The sequence below is a fragment of the Muntiacus reevesi genome, chromosome X, assembly GCF_963930625.1.
Source record: "Muntiacus reevesi chromosome X, mMunRee1.1, whole genome shotgun sequence".
Lineage (NCBI taxonomy): Eukaryota > Metazoa > Chordata > Mammalia > Artiodactyla > Cervidae > Muntiacus > Muntiacus reevesi.
The window spans coordinates 26,385,012-26,393,227 of record NC_089271.1 but is presented as its reverse complement, the minus strand read 5'-3'; the positions used below and the strand labels follow the sequence as shown (position 1 = coordinate 26,393,227).

The following is an 8,216-nucleotide window of genomic DNA, read 5'->3' as shown; positions in this document are numbered from 1 at the left end:
TTAACTTGTGTACCCGGAAAGCTTCCCGCCTGCAGACTTCTTGGTAGCTAGGGTGTCAGGATACTCCCCAGCCCCCAGTGTGAATTTGTTCTGTTTGAACTAAGGGTGCTTGGACAACAAGCCAGGCCGTCTGCAGGACAAACAGAATTTTCCCCACAAGGCACTAATACCCATGAGGTGGATCTGTGAGCCTTTCAGACCTTTATTTAGCTAGCAGTATTGAGATTAAATATTACTATATATTAATTTACCAAAGTTTGTTTATATATTAATTTATTAAAGTCCTACTAGTTTGGGCTTCCCTTGTTGGTTCAACTGGTAAAGAATTTGCCTGCAATACAGGAGACCTGGGTTCGATCTCTGGGTTGGGAAGATCCTCTGGAGAAGGGAAAGGCTACCCACTCCAGTATTCTGTCCTGGAGAATTCCATGGACTGTATACTCCATGCGGTTGCAAAGGGTCGGACATGACAGAACAACTTTAACTTTCTCCCTCACCTGAGATTAAATGAGCGCTCTCGGCCACAGTCTGCCCTCCCGTGGGTGCCCCAGGTATTTTTCCTGCTGCAAAATTTCTCTTCTTCAAGATTTCAGCAATCTTTCGGGTCCAGAAAGCATATGCAGGTGGGGAAATATGGGATCTTTTTATTAAACCATCAACCTGATGTCCCCTTTATGTCTGTGACCATCTAGATTTTCTCAGGCCCTTGGACTTTTCTGGATTCCCTCTGCTAGCACACTGGTGTTCCAAGGGGCATTTTCAGACACAATCTGCCATAGAAGTGCTATCCTTGGGGTCCAAATTTAGCCAGGTTGACAGTGAACTGGCACTGAGTGGGCTTCACCCAAATGCTGTGCTATGGAATATATTGCCTAATTGGAAACCATGCTTCTAGTATGGAGACCATGGTCTCCATGACATTTAGGCACATACTCCACATCCTATCAGGGAAGATTCCTGGAGATCTTATTGCTCAAAGTTCACGGACCTGCCTGGGACCAAGGGGATTTCTGGCGAGTACTTATTGGCAGCATTTAAAACTAGTGTTTGGTCCCAGTACCAAATTTAGGCATATGCACCCTCAGCCCTTACAGCTAATGAATCTCAGCCCTTTCAGACACTGTACTTCCCAATAGCATGGATGAACCAATGAACTTTCAAGTCAACAACATGTTTCCTCCCTTAGGGTCCAGAATTTTTTGGCTTCCCTGTAGACCTAAAGTGATTAGGCCACTAGACTGACACTGTGATTCAGAGATCAGGGCCTTTGCAGCCACTTGCCTGGCCTGGCCGTGGGAATGGTCCTCAGCTATGGCACTTGAGGCAGAACCTAGAACCCTTTCATACATGGAATTCCTCACCCATTCTGTCCCTAGGCACCTTCATAGCACTATCTGGTCACTGCAACTGGAGTTCCATGTGTCCTCATGGCCCTAGCACATCCGTTAACTGGACAATTAGATGCACTTCACATCATCACCTTCTTAGTGGCTGTGAAACTCTCAGCCTGAACTCTAGGTTCCTAAGGCTCTTCTGCCCACTTTGGTTCCAGGGCCCTCTCACCCAGGGAGCACTTCCAGTCATGCATTTGCTGCGGCATGTGCCCTGTGGATTCTTTCTGAATCCAAGCTACTTGTGCATGGAGCTCTAGGAGAACACACACAGGCACTATCCTGGGCCGGAGTTTTCGCACACACCGCCCTAAGGCTGACCATCCACCCAGAGACCTGGTGCAAGGGACCACTTTTCCCACTGCATCTTGATCTGGAAGTGCCTGGGGAATTTCTGGCCATGGGACTTTTTGCTAGATAGGGTTCCAGGTTCCTGCCGGCCCCTACATTTTTCATGTTCATGGGAACCTCGGCTTCTTGGAGACCTGTCTGCCTACCTTAGATGGAGAGACTTTGGAATCACAGCAGTATCATTCCAGAGAAACCCAAGAGCTTACTAGCCAGCAAATTTACTCTCTCACTAGCTGTCCCTCTTGTTGGTGCCCCAGAGAACCTTTCTGCCAAATATTCACTGCTTTGCAAAGTTCTGATAATAATTATGACCCCTACACTATTGTCACGTGATGGAAACCCAGAACACACCAACTGGGCTCAGAGGATAACAAGGCTTTTCACTTTTGGGGTATGTCACCCTCTCATGCCTGGGACTTTTATATGCCCCTAGCCAGTAACACAGGCATTACTCCTGGAAGACATCTGCTGCACAGACGGCCCTTTAAGTGAGGACAGTATGTGCATCCAGAACTCAAATTGGTGCTGGACAGAGACTGTGCTGTGGAATATACAGCCCTAGGTGAACCATACTTTTCAAATGCTGCTACTATAGACACATGTTGGCACCCACTCTGTATCACATGAGTGACAGGTGGGCCTTCCTCAAATGAACTTTTGGAGTAGTTCCCATCTAGGATGAACCAATTTGCTTGGGGCCTGGAGCTCATCCACCGTTAGTTTGGCAGTCTACTGCTGAAATGGGAGCATGAGGAGTCACAGTACATGACACGCACTGAGGTCAAGTGGGTACTTTCGAGTTTGGTGTTGGAACCATTTCAGCTACCTTTTCCCCTCTCCTCTACCCAAGTTCACATGGAAGCCCTAATGAAACTTCCAACCACTGATGTGTGTTCTTGCTAGAATTCTTGGCTTCTTTTTGTATGGAGTCTTCTAGCATGCCCAGGAATAGAAGATACTGAGGCCAACAGGCTTCCCATGTGATGTATGAACTAGAACTCCTCCAGCCACTGGTCAGGCCTAGCTCTCGGGACATTTTCACGGTTGCAGTACTCACCTATACCATTTGCACATGGTTTCACACAAACGCCCTTAACGTGGACTGCAGCAGCCTGAGCCCATCTGGCATGCTTTCCATCTGGACACTTGCACTTGGAGCACTTCTGGTGACCCTTTCTTGAAGTTGTGTCCTGGAGATACTCTCAGAGACCAGGGTGCCTGTGTACTGGGTTCTCCAAGGACCACAGGCTTCCAGGTGCTGTGGAAGACAGAACACTGTAAGTAACCACTAATTTAGAGTCGTGGTACAAGACGGTCCCTTTCAGGTCATGCCTTCATCTGTGTTGCGCACAAAGGGGCCTTCCATGCCACCAGACTTGCTGCCATCTAGGGTTCCAGGATTCCTGACAGCACCCACCTTTGTCAAGCCTGGAGAACTGAGAAGTGTGTTGCCTTCTTGGGTGACCAGCCTGCTAATGGGTGGCGGAAGGAGAGTACTTCCCCTCAAAACACGACTGTCCTCCAGGCCAACTCTTGGCCTGGTATTTGAACTAGAGCACCTGTTTTCAGTATAGACCTCATTAGAGATATCATGGGCGATTCCAGCCCAGGACTCATGAACCCCATAGGCCACCATTTGTCCTCCCTTGGGACCCTCAAGAACCACTGTGCCAACAACATATCCATTTTTTAAGGTTCTGAGGACCTTTTAGATTCCTAATTGCTCTTCTATAGGGCTTCCCTGATACCTCACTTGGAAAAGAATCCACCTGTAATACAGGAGACATGTGTTTGATCCCTGGGTTCAGAAGGTCCCCTAGAGAAGGAAAATGCTACCCACTCTAGTATTCTGACCTGGAGAATTCCATGGACTGTATAGAGCATGGGGTCGCAAGGAGTCAGACACGATTGAGCTATGTTTACTCACTCACTTACTCACTCATTCACTCACTCACACTTCAGCAGTGGAAGCCAGTCTCCTCCTATCAGCCTGTCAGCAGGAGGTGACATTTTTGTCTGAGTTCATCTTGATTACTCAGGCCCTGGGACTCTTCTGGATGTGAGGCTGCACCTGAACTGGTGCCATGGGACGCAGTTCAGGACACCATCTGCCAGAGCACGCTGCCCTGGGAGCTTGGTTCCAACTATGTTTCTGAAAACCTGGGGTCTCTTTGGCCAAGACCAAATCTGTGCTTTGGAATACGTGGCCCTACTGTGAACCATGCTTTCCAGGATGCCTGAGCCCGTGGTCACATTGAGGCACCTAACACCACACATGTTAATAACATGAAAGCCCTTCTGGCTCTAAATTTCTAATCAAAGTCTGTTGGTGTGCTGGACACATGGGTGGTTTCCACACAACAGCTTTCCAAAACGCTTTTGAAACCAGAACATTTTCACTCATAATACAGGTTCACAATGGAATAAACTGGGCACTTGGAGTTAAGAAACCTGAGCACTTTCACCCACCACACTTCCCCCCAATTTGGGTGCACTGATGGACTTTCTGAACACCATCATACTCCTCTGCTATATTCCTAGGTTCCTTCTGTCCGGGACTTATCCTGCTTGCCTGGCAACCATAAGTTCCTTGCCCATGCCTGAGAATGTGATACAGAAGGTAGAAACCTGGATACCAGAGAGGCAAGGCAAACTATGACCCTTATAGGGCTCAGGTATGCCATTTGAAATGCTACGGAAAATCCTTTCTTCTGTCAAGAATCTTTGAAAAGTTAGTATACACAGCACAATATTATAGCCATGCACCTAGAACTCAGGATTCCAGGAGTCCTAAGATCTACAACGTGTTCTGCAAGCTGGGCAACCGTGACCTTTCTGACCATCTCTCCTCTTGTAGGATGTAGATTTTGTAGCCCTTGGATATTCTGTCCAACTTGATCTCTAGGTCCCAAAGGGTTCATCCAGAATGTGCTGTCCAGGGTGCTGAAACGCAGCAGTTCCAGTCTGTTAGTTTGGAAGCAGGTCATTAGGGGAACAGGGATGGGGAGGGACTTCTACACCATGTACCCCCGCAATTCTGAACCAGAGCCCCTTTGGCGATGAGAGCTCCCACCCACGGTTGTGCCAGGGGCTTACCCCAAACCCTTGCTGTGCAATATTTCCCTCATGGGAAGTTCCAGCTGCCTAGAAACCTTTGGAAGCATTCTACAGTCTTATTGGAGTCATAAAGGCCCTTCCACACAGAAGCATTTCAGAGATGCCTTTTGCCCCAAGTGGATGCCATGGACCTGGAGATTTTGACTGTAAGTTTGACCTACTGCTCAGAATTCCTTTTGATTGAGTCACTTGAGCCATTTTGGCCACCATCCCTGCCAGCTTAGCACACATCCCAGTACCGGCCAATAACCAATTATCCCTCACTGAAATTCCAGAGATCCTTCTGGCCCAAAGTCATCAAGAAAGTACATAATTTTAAGACCATGTCCCTTACTGTAGGTGGTAGAATCCATCGAGTTTGTGCATCTAGGATTCCGCAGGTTTTTTCAACACATGCGGTCCAGGGCCTTAGCACTCTGAACTGCCCACAGACACCTTTTCTCCCAGTGCAGTACCCTGCACGTTCTTTAAAAGACCTTGCTGCACCTGTACTGGGTTCCAGGAGAGCCCCAGTGGGAAACAGCCTGCTCTATAGTTGAAGAATATCTGGCTAAATTGACAACCACCTGTCCAGAACACCATTGCACGGGTCTCCTTTTTAACACAGCACCGCCTTCCTACCACCAAATTTCCTGTCAGCAAGCAATCCAGAATACCTACTGGCCAACAATCTCTATGTGTGCTAGTGAGTATTAAGGTTCTTTAGTGATGAGAGGGTCCGCTTGTGGTGGAAAGGAAAGCACATATCATGGCACTAGCCGCTGGCTGAGGTGTATGCTTAAACCAGTCAAAGTAAACTGATTAAGGAAAATCCATCTGGGCCAGCGTCCACTGGTCCAGATGGTGCCCCACATGGATATTCTGACCAACAATCTGCCTCCTCCACACGGTTCCTAGATTCTTCATGTCCTTCAATGGATGCATGGGAGTCCTCCTACTAGCCTCTCAGCAGAAGGTGGCCGTTATGTCTTGGGCCCAGCAAGCCACTACTCCTTCTCACAACACAGTACTCTACTGTGGCACATGCCTGACACCTCAAGATGCCTCCGTGGGGTACTTCCGGGCATCATTCGCCCTGACTTTGTTGTCTGGGTGATGCTTTTGGCAACTAGACTGTTGGTGCTCTAATTTAGTACGAACCAAATTAGGATACCTAGCTGTAGGATATACGGCCTTACTAGAAACCACCGGTAGGTCCTCTGTCCTCTGAATTCCTCGTGGGGGACATTCCAGCTTAAAAGTTTTCGTGAGGTACTTTCTGGCCACAGCCCATATTGGAAGCACAAGCTGTTAGTCCAGTTTGACCACCAGCCTACTGCTGACACTGGAGCATATTACATTGTGGGATAGAGCTCTGAAAAACACACAGCAGGCACTTGACCAAAGGAATTTTGAACTCAATCAGCCCCCGTACTTCTCCAGTACCCTATCAGCTAATAATTTTGACACTTATAGGCCACCATCCTTCACCTTAGGCTCCAGTGCCCCGCAGAATTACCGACCACCAACAGTACCCTGACTCTAAGGTTCCAGGACTATTTCTGGTCTACTGACCATCACGTGTGCAGGAAAGGAATGTTCTTAAGCCACCAACCTGTCTCCATGATGCAGAACCTAGAACCCTTCATGTCAGGAGTTAGGCTTGTCTGTGGTGAGGCAATTGCTCTCCCAGTCCTCTGCAACTTATGTGCCATAGCTCTTTGAATCCTTTTAGTCATGGGCTTGCTTGCTAGTGTCCCTGGAGAGGTTCCAATCACCAAGCCACCCAGCCCCTAAGCTTCCTACACTCCTTATGACCCTGAGTCTTACTGTTATTTAGGGGCACTCTGTACCCTTGTGACCATCACCCTCCAGATAGGGCCAGGACACAGAGACCTTAGTGCATCTCATCCATTTTGATCGGGAGGAACCTACAGGGTGTTCCTCCCAATTGATGCTGCCCTGGTCAGTGGCACTCAGAAAGTACTTCTGGGCACATTCTGCCCTGGTCCTGGTGACCTGTGGGTCCTTGCTGACACCACAATATTTTGCATAGAGTTCCAGAAGAGCCTTTATGTACATGAACCCACACCTTTGCTTAGCTCTTTTTTGGCAACCAGCCATTCAGATCCGTGCAGCAAGAGGGCCCCTCTGCATCACTGCACCTCCGTATAAATGGTTTAACTGGACTATTCCTGCCTGCAGACTTCTTAGCAGCTAGGGTCCCCAGATCCTTCCAAGCCCCCACTCTGAATATATTCTGGGGAATCGTGAGTGCTTATATAACCTGGATGCCCGACAGAGGTGAAAACAGAAGATTTCCCCAGCCCCTTCCAGTCCAGTACTAAATCTATCAGGTGGAAATGTGAGCCTTTCAAGCCTTCAATTAGCTAGCAGTCTTGAGATTAGATGAGTGCTCTCGGCCACAGTCTGCTCTCTCCAGGTTGCCCCAGGTATTTTTCTTGCCACCAAATTTCCTTCTCTCCAAGATTTCAGCAATACTCCAGGCCAACAAAGGAAACTCAGGAAGGGAAATATGGGCTCTTCTTATCAAGTCATCAACCTGATGGTCCCTTTACGTCTGTGTCCATCTAGAGATTCTCAGGCCCTGGGACTTTTCTGGATTCCACCTGCTAGAAAACTGGTATCCCAAGAAGCATTTCCAGACACCATCTGCCATTTGAACTATTGCCTGGGGGTCCTGATTCAGCCAGATTACCAGTGTACTGGAGTCATGTGGTGTGTTCTCCACCCAAATCCTGTTATATGGAATATATAGTCTAATTGAAAACCAACCTTCCTGTACCCTGCTTGTCTCAGTCACAATTCGGCACCATGGTATCAGGGAAGTGTCCAGGATATCTTACTGCTCAAAGTTCACGGACAAAGCAGGTTGCAATTACAGTGCTTTCTTTTGTGGAAGTACTGACATTATCCTGCTGAAAGAAAATCTGTGTTGATCGTTTATTGATTTTGCCATTTATGGGGGTAAAATCATGACAGATTGACATAAACAGTTGATGGGAAAAAAAAAAAAAAGTTCACGGACATGCCTGCAACCAGGGGACTCTGGTGATTACTCAATGGTGTCTGTTCAAGCTAGAGTTCTTTTGGTCATAGTACCAGACTTCAGCTCATGTACGCTAAGCTCTCATGACTAAGGAATCTCAACTCTTTCAGACACTGAACATACCAACAGCAGAGACGAACGAATGAAATTTCAATGCAACAACATGTTTCCTCCCTTAAGGTCTGGTGCTCCTTAGGGTCCAGAATTGATTGGCCTCCCTGTAGACTTAATATGATTAGGTCACTAGATTGACATTGTGCTGAAAACTTCAGAGCCTTTACACCCACTAGCCAGGCCTGGTTTGGGAA

At 47.8% G+C, this 8,216-nt stretch overlaps 1 non-coding gene across 1 annotated transcript; it reads left to right on the top strand.

Moving 5' to 3' along the window:
• Positions 1-7,723: 7,723 nt before the first annotated feature.
• Positions 7,724-7,857, top strand: LOC136154953 (small nucleolar RNA SNORA69). Its single transcript, XR_010660648.1, has one exon. It is a non-coding gene; the product is annotated as a small nucleolar RNA SNORA69 (small nucleolar RNA).
• The last annotated feature ends 359 nt before the right edge of the window (positions 7,858-8,216 follow it).